We start from the raw sequence: 10963 nt of genomic DNA on the forward strand, positions 1-10963 counted from the left end.
GGCACGAACCCGTGTCCCCTGCATCGGCAGGCGGATTCTCAACCACTGCGCCACCAGGGAAGCCCTGATGTCTAATTTTAATCTGTCATGATACCAGATGTGTTTTCCCAAGTAGTTTTATGTACTGCCTTCTTCCAAGTGAAATACAACACTTTCATTTTTGATTTTATATTTTTAAAGTATATTCTCCAGTAAAAACTCTGAAGGTGAGGTCTCAAACATAAATGCCTTTTAAGGATAACACTTATTTGGAATCTTAAGATTCTGCTTTTTTTTTTTCATGTTGTTCTTTTCCCAGGTTGGGGTGGGGGGAAAGATTGGGAATTTTGCTGATAAAGGGAATATACACACACATATAGCTGTCTAATTGCCATCCAGACCTTTAGCACTAGCCGATTTGGAGATTATATATATCCTCCTGATGCTATATATTAGCGACAAGTCTGTGCATGACCTCATTGAGTACGGAGCCAGATAGGAGGGGTGATCTAATGAAGCTTGGTAGATCAATCTTGAAACACTGTCTCAAAGAAACCTTGACCTGACTTCCCAATTCCTATCAGATCATGAAATCTAAAGGGCCCAGATGGGATATTAAACCTTGGAAGTGTCTGTTTCACCCAACATTGGCTCAGCATTGTGGGGATGCAGGGTGGCCAGAGGGCAAAGGTCTGCGGAAGGGAGGTGTTCCGAAAATCACTCTATAAATCCTCTTTCCAGGGTGTGCTGAACATGAGCTTTAGTACAAACCACTACCACAGTTACAGAAAACAACCATGACTTACTGCACTTGCATGTAATAAACTGTAGAATATAGAAAGAGATATAGGAGAAGAAATAATTTAAACATTTGCACGTGTACAGTTGCAATTCTTGCCTGAGCTTCCTTCCACAGAAGGAGCTGGGCCATTTCAGCATGTCATAGGGACAGGCAGACTTCTAATTCAAGGCTCTCAAGACCCATCAGGTACGCAGCAACCTCAAAGCTTCCTGTCAATGTTGCTAATGACAAATCTAAGCCCATGAGTGTCTTCGGTCAGGAGACTCCTAATAGCATCGTGATTGCCAGATGATTGAGGACAATCAAAGCGAGAAGACAGAAATGGCCCATTAGGACTTCGTGGCCATCTCTCCTCCCTCCCCACAGAGCTGCTTTCTTTCTACGGGCACAATAGGGCAGTGACCTACAGGAGATTTACTACAGCTTTTTCTAGTTCTATTTTCAGCCACTACAAGTTATGAAGAGCTAACGCTGCGGGGAGGAATGGGAAATACACCCTAATGCTATAAATATGTACCCCATTGCTAGATATTTCCAAAGAATTATTTGCTATAGCCTATTACTTATACTCTAGATGCTACTTCTCTTATATTTGTTTAATAAAAGCAAAACTGGAATATACTCATTCTATTACACTGTGGGAGAACCACAGAGAAAGTTGTCCTTGCTTCTTTTCCTGATCACCTCTAAGAGTCCTTTATCTTTCTAATGAACCACTTCTCCACCATTAAAACCATCCCATCTGATCAGGAGGAAATCAAGCTAGCGTGCAAAAATACAAATACAAATCCTTTCGTATTTGTTCTCTTCTCCTGATTACATGATCTTTGGGGAGAATCTTCTAGGTCATCATTGATAAGCTTTGCTGACAGCAAAACAGTCTTTAAAAAAGAAATTCACAGAACCAGGGAGATGAAAAACCCCACAATTTCTCAGACATGTTCCCAGGACCAATAATGTGGAAGTTATTTCTTTAGCTGTTCTGAGAACATGCTCTGTTTCCCAATCTTATTTGATTAGGGAACTCTTCTCCCCAAAGAATACCTATGAATCTGTTAACAAGTCACAGCACACCAACTGTCACCTGCCAATTTTAAAGCTGTTAGGAACACACTGGGCTAAATGTTTCAGCCCATTCTGTTAGAGTCACGATCCTTGACGTTTTCTGTACAAAAGTTTGCCTCTGAGAGGTGTCTTCTAAACTCATTCTTTTATTCTGTATTAAATGCCCTTAATCTCAGAGTCAGCGTTTTAGTAACTCTGGAGTAATTCTCACTCATTAATTGAGTAAATTATATCTCTATGTCTGCTTCCTCATCTCTAAAATGAACACAGTGATCAAATTAGCTCATCCACATGAGGGTTTAGAATGTGTCCGCCAGAACACTCAATAAATGTTAGCTCTTACTAGTATCATTATTACATATCAAGGAAGATCAAGATCAATCCTCACAAAATAAACATGATCTTCATTCACCTTTTACCACATTCTTATCTTCATTCCATGTACTCAGTGAACGCTCTCTTCCACTCACGTTCTGCCTTGAAAGTGGACAAAAACCCACGTTATCCCCAATAGGACATGAAAACCAGGCCCTGTAATTTCTTTAATGCCTCTCATACATACCATCTCAACTAGTAAATCATTTTAAGTGCATAGATGGGTAGAAAACTGTGCTAAGTCCTTTAATAACCACTGTTTTCGCTTTCTCACTGAGGCTTTCTGCATTTGGAGAGGAGCTGTCCCAGTTGCTAAATCAACTATCTTTTTCCTGGAAATATTCAGGAGAGACAATTCCACATTTAACTATGGTCTTTCATCTTGGGTACTACTAGTTTTGGTGGCTTTAAGTAGAGTCAGCATCCTCTGCAGTTCACAAAAAGCGCTAGGAAATAATATTAATCCTCAAACCGTCTTATTAACGTTCTCTGGAACACAGTCTCAGGGAAACTAATTAAATGTGCCCACCATCCCTGGGCTTCTGAGCAGGTGGGTCCCTTGAAGGGCTTCTGGAGAAAGCTCTGGACTGATCCCAGAGGCCACAGGTCTGATCTTAAAGGTTTATTTGACACCTTTGAACAAAGTGACAAGGGCCATCTCTTAACAGCTGTAGAAGCCCCCATTGGGTGTATGTGAGAAATCTTTAAAGACCTTTAATTTGGAAATATTTTTAAACTTTAAAAAAAAGCAAAAATACATTGAAAAAGAATGTCCATCTACCCTTTGACCAGATTCACCTATTTTTAGCATTTTACCCTATTTGCTTTAACATTCACTCTCCCTCTTTCTCATTTTTTTCTGAGCCATTTGAAGGTAGGTTATATACCCCTTTATCTATAACATAATCACATACATCAAGCCCTTTATCATCGAAAGATAAGGGTATTCTCTTACATGGCCACAGTATAGTTACCGACTTGAATAAATTTTACATTAATATTTTTCTCTAGTCTACAAATTAGTATTCCAAGTTTTATCAGTTGTCTCAAATACGTCTTTTATCCCATTTTTCTACCCTCCAGCACAGGATCTGGCCTAGAGTCAGGTATTTCCTTTGCTTGTCACGTGTCTATAGCCCTTAGTCTAGAACATTTACATAATCTTTTATAATAACTTTCAAAGTCTTTCACAGAATTGACATTTTTGAAGAATATAGTTCCCCACACTCTCATTTATTATTTATTTTAATAGAACATTCCTCATTTCCAGTTTGTCTCATTTTCCTTGTGATTATATTCAGGTATAATTCTAGGCCAGAAGATTGCACAGGTAATGTGTCCTGAGTGTCATAGCTGATGATACAGAACGTCTCACTGGTGATGTTAATTTTGATTACCTGGTCAAGGTGTTGCCCAATTTCTGGACTGTAAAATTATCATAGGTTTTCTCTATCACCAGTAATAAGCAATATATGGGGAAACACTAAAACCATCCAAATTATCCACCTCCTCATCATCAAAACTTCTCCCTACCTGTAGCATCAAGTGATGATTTTTGCCTGATCCATGACTTCTCTGCTTCCTGCACGCTCTCCAGCCCTCCCCATTCACCAGTCAGCCCTCAGGATTCTACTGGAAGCACAGCCTGCCTTTCTCCCCCATTTATTACTGGTTTTACCTTTTAGTTACTGGCACAGATTCATGAATTCCTATTATTTTTAATGATTTCTAATTCATGATTGCACTTAGTTATTTTAGCATTCAAATTGTCTAAGGTTTGGCCAGGAGAAGTCTGTTCATGCTGGTTTCTGTGTCCTTTCAGCATGGTCCCATCTTTTTTTTCCCCAGTACCTTCTTCCTTTGTGGTGTAATAAGATACAAGTCCTTTTACCTATCCTACCCCTGTCCTGCAATCAGCAATTTCTTCATGGATCTCTAATTCCTTTTAGTGGGGAATGGTATTAGAGACCAAGATATAGAGCTAGGTAGGATCATTGCTATTGGGGTGTCTTTCCTTCTTCACATGTTCAGCAAAAAGAGCTCAGAAATATATGCAGATGCAAACATACACATACAATTTTATATATATATATACATAAATACAGTTACAAATATACATGCATACACATAAGAATATGTATATCTTTTAAACCATGTGTTGTTCACCCAGATACCGCCAATTCTAATATACCCTCTTGCGGGCTCTTTCTTGTCTTCTCCCTTCCCATATTCCACAGTGAGATTCCCAACATCAACGTATTTACATATTTTCTCAATCCTATATCTAAAATAGCTTGCAAATTTCTTGCCCATTACATACACAGACTTTCTACACAGAGTTGAGGATTGGTTCATGACTGCCACTCCATCCTTCCCAAGACTGAGGATATATAGTCAAATTCTATGTTCATAAGGTCCAGGGGGTCCTTCCTTCCTTCCTTCCTTTTCCTTTGAGTAGGGTTATACTCATTATGAAATTAGTTCATTTTTTTCAGTTTGTTTCCAATTTTTATTAATTTTATTTTTTGAATTGGTACACATTAACATGCTTTCAAAAGTCAAAAATATATAAAAAGATATACTCAGAGAAGAATCATTCCTTCCATAGCCTTTTCACCCTATTCTCTACTCACCCCTTATAGGTAAGCATCTTCCTTGTTTTCTGGTTACTTCTTCTTGTATATCTTTTAGTAAAGATAAGCAGATAAGTATGCTTTCTAATTTTTCCTTCTTTCATATATATTAAGTGGCATTCATCACTCCATTATAGAGGTCCTCATAATTTTTTTATAGTTGCATAATACTAGAGAGTGTGTATATACTATAGTTTATGCAACCAATCTCTATGCTTGAACACTTAAGTAGTTTCCAATATTTTGCAATAACAAATGCTTCAATGAGCAACCTTGTGCATATATATTTTTACATTGTTGGTTTATCTTCAGGGTAAATTCCTAGAAGTAAGATTGCTGAGTCAAAAAGCAAACACACATATAGTTTTGTTAGATATTGCCAAATCCTCCTCTGTAAAGACTGTGCCATTTTCTATTCTCATCAGCAGCATATGAGAGTCTTGTTTCTATACAGCCTTGCCAAAAGAATATATCCTCAAACACCTAAGTTTGCCAATCTGGTGGATGAGAAATATATTAGTGTTGTTTTCAATTTGCATTTCTCCCATTGTGAGTGAATTTGAACATTTTTTCACATGTTCTCCTTTTGTGAATTGTTTTTTCATGTCATTTGCCCATTTTCTATAGGATTTTTGTTCATTTCCCCTTAATTTTTAAAAGATGATCATGAATTAGAGTATCAGCCCTTTATCTGTGATAGATTCTGAAAATATTTTCTCCCAGTGATCACTTGTCTTTTAACTTCTTTGTGCATAGCGTTTTCCTTTTTGAATGTTTCATTTGTTTGCTTTTTGACATGCAAAAGTTCTCATTTTTTATGTAGCCAAATTTATCTTTTTTGTTCTGTTGTGTTAGAATTTTTAATAATTACTTGAAAGTCTTTCCCTATACCCAGGTTTTAGAGGGATTTAGTGACATTTTCTTCTGGTATATGTATACTCTTTTCGTTTTAAAATCTCTGATGCATTTGGAGTTTACTTTTGTGTATGGTATGAGAAATGGATCTAATTTTACCTTTTTTCAAAATGGCTATCTGATTTTCCCAACACCATTTACTATAAAAAGACCATATTTATCTCCATGTTTGAGATACTACTTTTATTTTATACTAAATTTCTAGGTGTAACTGGATTATTCTGGAGTTTGTATTTTATTCCATTGGTTTCTGTTTTTCTGTGTTATTTGGTACATAAATATTCATAATTTTTACAACTTCTTAGTCGTAATGGCTTCTAATGTTATATTTTTGTCTTATTTAATGTTTTGGGGGGTTTGAAGTCTACTTTTTCTAAAAACCTGTAAGAGTTTTGCATTTACATGATTTTAAATGTCTTAGCCATTGTACTCTATGATTAACACCTTTTTTGATCACTAGCACAGCTTTGTACCAGAAAAGTGCAATGAAAAGTAATTAACTGGTTGTATGATGTGAAGAGTTTGCAACCTCTTCTGTTTACCTGACATGGCAACTCTAGAGGATCAAGCAGATATTGCAATTAATAAATTATATAAATGCTCTTTTGCATTTGTTGTGGTGGTTATAAATGTGTACAGCGAGAGCTGATCTTGCTACACAAATTCTGATTAATATAGTCACTCTAAATATCTTTGTGTAGAGATTTGTTTGTCTGTCCATTCAGTAATATTAAAGTGTTTTTTTTGTTTGTTTGTTTGTTTGCTTTTGCGGTGCACGGGCCTCTCACTGTTGTGGCCTCTCCCGTTGCGGAGCACAGGCTCCGGACGCGCAGGCTCAGTGGCCGTGGCTCACGGGCCCAGCCGCTCCGCGGCATGTGGGATCTTCCCGGACCGGGGCACGAACCCGTGTCCCCTGCATCGGCAGGCAGACCCCCAACCACCACGCCACCAGGGAAGCCCCAATATTAAAGTTTTAAGAACCTTAAAGAGCTTATAAGAGGACAAAGTGGATATGTATGCTTAATTATTGTTTCAGAAGAGAAATTTTATATAAATAAAAATAACTAAAATTTTCAGTTTGGAAGAGCCATACATATGACAAAAGTGAGGCCCAGTTAAGTGACATGCCTGGTCACATAGCCAGTTAGTACAAAATCACTCCTATCATGCAGGTTGCTTAACGGCTAGTCAAGTGTTCTTTTCACGCTTACATATGAAGTCTATTTCTACACACAGCAGACTGCCTTCACTTTGCAAATACCTTGGCAAACAGAAGTTTTGTGTGCCCAGACAAGCCTATGTGACACACAATGTGTTATTTTTATCCTTTTTTCACAAGCCATTTACGTGAGAAATGAAACCTTAAAGTGCTCTGACCTCCTCTTTAGGAAAAGATGTGGGGAGGACAAGGAAAAGACAGAAGGAATGAGTGAAATGGATTTCAGCATCTGAAAGTAAAATTGCCTGGTGTCCATTACAATGATGACTAAACAGGTATGTGAAGAGTGGCACTTGGGCTTGTCATTCTGCTTCGTCTGTAGGATACCGATGTTTCTGCCACCAATGCCGAGGCTGATCAAGAAGATCCTATTGGCTCAGGTAGGAGGACGGATGGCAAACTGACAACAAGCAGATTTCTAAAGTGCTGGAAAGATATTTTTAGGTCTCCTGTCTGCTTTTGGACTTTGTCTACATATTTTTTTTTTTTAAGAAAAAAAATAGTCAAACCAGCCAGGCAGAAAATCATTCTGATGTAAAAGCTGTTATGAATCATGGAGGAAAAAACTTCTCCCTGCATGCTGGAGCTTACTGCTTACTCACAGGCACTTATATATCGGAACAGCACCAACCGGAGCCGCAAGCAGAAGCTAATGAGAAGGAAGAAAAAACATACTCTGCAAATGCTAACGTGGAGCAATAGCAGTGTCCTAGAAAGGGGTGTCATGTGTTTTGGTCAAAAAAATAAACCATGTAGCAATGGAGAATTTAAATCCCTAAGAGTCCTGGAAACTGTGGTGGGCTGCTTCCCCTCCCTCCTCCAGTTCTAAACCTTGTAAATCCCCGAGGGAACTCTTTGTGCAGAGATAATTTCTCAGACTACTTAGATGGTAAATTCACACATCTACAGGAAGGCGTGTGATGATGGTGTATTTATGTGTGAAAGAGGAACAAGGAATCACTGGTCTCTCCATTTTCAAGGGAGAAAATTCAAAGACATTTCATACTACCACCTACAGACCAGGACAATGCCTTTCAGAAAAACAGACATCATTCTTTTCATGGTTTCCAAAACTGCAATGCAAAATTCAATTACTTATTTTAAAATCCCTAACAGGATTGTTTCATCCTGCAGGAGAAAGGTCCGGTAAGTAAAAGGAATTGCAAATGCTAACCAAAAAGGGGAAAAAAAGACAAAAAGGCTCATTACAGAATCCACAGTATCAGGGGATTCTATTCTAAACTGTTTATTAAATTCTTCTTGCCTTTCTTGATTGCATCTTCAGGCTGTGACTGGTGTTGTAACAGAATAGGAAGAGCATGAATTCTCAAAGGCACCTCCTGTTTTCTGCACCCCTGGGAATATCTTAGAGCTCACAATGGGTTAATAAAGAAGCCCTGATTCTTGATCTCATGGATAAAGAGCTCACCAATTAACAGGGCCACAGGAAAGCACAAAGCAGTTTCATATCAAAAGAGAAAAGAAGCCCTGCAATTTGCAAATGTCCAAGAAATGCATGAAATATCAGTAAATAATGGAGAGGAATAGAAATTTTAAAGTAGGCTCAGCGCATCTTTAAAAGTGCCTTTTTCCAGATAAATAATTCTAGATGAACAATTTCATACACACAGGGCATTTGAATAATTCCATAGCATTCGTTTTACCAGATCTTTCTGCCTAATTACAAATCTTTGAACCAGACAACGGTACTTGGAAGATCAATGCCTGGCTGCACAAAGCATATATAAAGCGTAATTAAGAGGACTCCTTGATGGAGCAATAGATAGCATGCATATGGATGTGTGAAGTCTTCACATGTATACTTTATATTCATGATATGTGTAGCAAAGACATACACTTCCACTGTCCTAAATGTCTTTGGCTGCCATTTTGTAAATGAAACAATCAAATGAAAATGGAATCAAAAATAGGAATAATGGAAGCAAGCTTTAGATAATTTTCTTACTGGAACTTTTGAGGATAGGGGAAGTCAAATTAATTACATCTGAAAGTATTTATTTCTAACACTGTTTTGCTTCTTACTTAGATCAAAATCTGGTACATTTTAGGAAATATATGGATTTTAAACGTGTCCTAATTTGTTCAACTTGTTTCTCATTTTCCCATACTAAATCAAGACAATAAAACATCAACATCTTGGGCTACTCGGAAGGTAGGTGTATACTTTAAGCATGGGCATTTCATTTGTGAACTAGGAAGGTAACACTTCATTTCCAGGAGGAAAGCAAACGGAAGTCACTGACATTGGGTGTTCTCAGTTCTCAGGGGAGGTGGGTGTAATGAATGTAAGAGATGACAAGCAGAAAAGGCATCTAAGACCGTGGCGGGCACCCAGCAAGCAAATAATCAATAGTAAACTAATGTTGACCAGATAAAGTGACAGGACTCAGTGACACATTAGACAGAAGAAGAAGAGGGGCGAGGAGTCAAAAATTGTGGGGAAACGAAAACGTATGTCTTGACTGTAGGATAAAAGACTCTTAGAATTGCAAGGAGCCATAAGGACACACATAGAAAGGAGGGAGTGAATCAGGATCAGAGAGATGAGAGGCCACGGAAGGCCACATGCCAAACAGTCCCTGGCTTCTCCACTATTTCTACTGGGCCATGGTGTCTCCAGCATCTAGACCCCTCTCATTCGGTGAGCTTTCGTTCAATAGCATTGCAGAAAATTAATGGGAGAAAATAACAGAGAACATCATAATCTCTACGTTACTTTCCTCTTATATCTCTATGTTTTTTCTAGGTTGAGAGGAAAATGGCAATTATCATAAAATGTTTATGATATGGTTTCAAAACCACTGACAAAAAAATAAAACACTTACTCATCAAACGGAAGGCAAATATTTGGACCTTAGGATGAAACCAAACAGCTTTTAGTGCAATTAAATAAAGGACTTGTAACCACAGAGATAACGCACTTTGCATATTTGCATTTAAGGAGAAAACTACAAAGCAACTGCATAAGAAATGCTCCTTTGTCTCCTTTCATTTTCTGTTCCCACATTTTGGCCAGTTCAGATGTAGTTACTACATGCTTTTATTTATCAGTTTTTGAGACAGCAATGGTTTTGAAACGGCAAAAAAGAAATAAATAAAATAAAAGTTGTTCTTACTGAATAATAAATGCATTGATCATTCATTTCTGCAGAATCCTAGGCTGGAAGGAGGCTGCAGGAGTGGCTGAGCTGTATGTAGCGCTCTGACCGCAGGCACATGCGTGACGTGGGGCAAGGCACTGAAACACTCTGGTCTTCTGTATCCTCGTCTAAAATATGATGCAGTTGAATAAAGAATCTTAACGTCACTCATAGCTCCCTTACTCTCTGATCATTCTCCCTCTTGTTTGATTTTGTTCTTTATGTAAAAGTTGAACACCAGCAAAACAAGCAACTCTCTGAGGGGAAATCATATGTTAAAGATTAGCAATGGAGAAAGTCGGGTGGCTAGAGCATGTCAGGCTTGTTTGTAAATTTCCATGACCCACGTGGGGCTCCCTGTCCCCACAATGCAGTCTGAAGGGCAATCACTTGCTATTTTCAATTAAAGAGCTTTAATTACCTTTCCTTGTTATGAAGTGGAAAGAACAGTGACTTTTCTAAACTTGATTTTTGTCCAAAAATCTCTTTGCCAATGCCTTCAGACAATAAATTCTGAATAGTGGTATTTTATATCTCCCAGACAAATGTTTCTTTCATGAAAATGGGTGGGGATGAATGAATTTCAAAATGTCATCATTTTAGCTACCATTTATTTTACTCTATTACAAATTCAATAATCTTGAACCAGAGTTAATAGAAATTCATGATAAGCAATAAAAATCAAACTGGCCTCAAATTCCCATGGCTTCAAACAGTGCCTATAAGCTATCAATTCCTCAATCTCTCTCTCCAGCCTAGATCTCTCTACTGAGTTCCAGCCAAAATCACACAGACAGACATCACCAGACAAAAT

The sequence above is a fragment of the Physeter macrocephalus genome, chromosome 10 (assembly GCF_002837175.3).
Source record: "Physeter macrocephalus isolate SW-GA chromosome 10, ASM283717v5, whole genome shotgun sequence".
In the NCBI taxonomy this organism is placed as follows: domain Eukaryota; kingdom Metazoa; phylum Chordata; class Mammalia; order Artiodactyla; family Physeteridae; genus Physeter; species Physeter macrocephalus.